The sequence below is a fragment of the Morone saxatilis genome, unplaced genomic scaffold (genome assembly GCF_004916995.1).
Source record: "Morone saxatilis isolate NCDOM2014 unplaced genomic scaffold, NCSU_SB_2.0 Contig4, whole genome shotgun sequence".
NCBI classification, from domain to species: domain Eukaryota; kingdom Metazoa; phylum Chordata; class Actinopteri; family Moronidae; genus Morone; species Morone saxatilis.
Genome location: NW_023339984.1, coordinates 13,422,161 through 13,422,471, shown reverse-complemented (window position 1 = coordinate 13,422,471; position 311 = coordinate 13,422,161). Strand labels below are relative to the sequence as shown.

The window sequence follows — 311 nt, the reverse complement described above, 5'->3', positions numbered from 1 at the left end:
TTTTGTATGTTGATGTGTTTAATTTAGTTTTTAAAGTGTTTTTAGTGTATTTAATAATTAAAGCGCGGTGTACATGTTTTCCAGTCTGTTCTCTTGTGATTTTCAAACATTTTTAAAATTTTGTGCCATCTGCATCTATCTTTATTTATTTATATATCATTTTCTATAATTTAGAGTAACTAAGTAGAGGTTTACTCATCCCAAGTCGCAGTGATTTAAATAATCAATGAAGCTGCTGTGCCTGGTGCTTAAATGCGCACAGCGTCTCTCTTAATGGGGATAAACTCATGTCATGTGCAGGTTGAGTGTTA

The 311-nt window shown here is 32.2% G+C and overlaps 1 pseudogene; it reads left to right on the top strand.

The window, feature by feature from the left end:
- Window positions 1–311, top strand: part of LOC118338477 — a 4,377-nt pseudogene that overhangs the window by 2,140 nt on the left and 1,926 nt on the right.